A 372-nucleotide genomic window follows, 5' to 3' on the forward strand; every position below is an offset into this window, starting at 1 on the left:
CAGCCGGGGGGGTCGGGCTCTGCTGCCAGGGAACAGGGACAGGAGGAAAGAGCTTTAAGCTGTGCCACGGGAGGCTCAGGTTGGACACCAGGAGGAATTTCCTCTTGGAAAAGGTGATCACGCATTGGAAGGGAGTTTGGAGTCCCTATCCCTGGAGGTGTCCCGGGACGGCCTGGAGGTAGTGCTCTGGGCTGGGTGACAAGGCGGGGATCGGGCACAGGCTGGACTGGGTGATTCCGGAGCCCTTTTCCAGCCGGAACAATTCCATGCCTCCGTTTCCCCTCCCACCGCCCTCAGCCCCGGCCCCGCGCGCCGGGGAGGGGGCGTGGCCTCGCGCCAAGCCCCGCCCCCCGCGTGCGCGCGCCCGGCGCC

Source organism: Corvus kubaryi, unplaced genomic scaffold, assembly GCF_017639235.1.
Source record: "Corvus kubaryi isolate FWS band 111438036 unplaced genomic scaffold, C.kubaryi_AGA036_p1.0 37133, whole genome shotgun sequence".
NCBI classification, from domain to species: domain Eukaryota; kingdom Metazoa; phylum Chordata; class Aves; order Passeriformes; family Corvidae; genus Corvus; species Corvus kubaryi.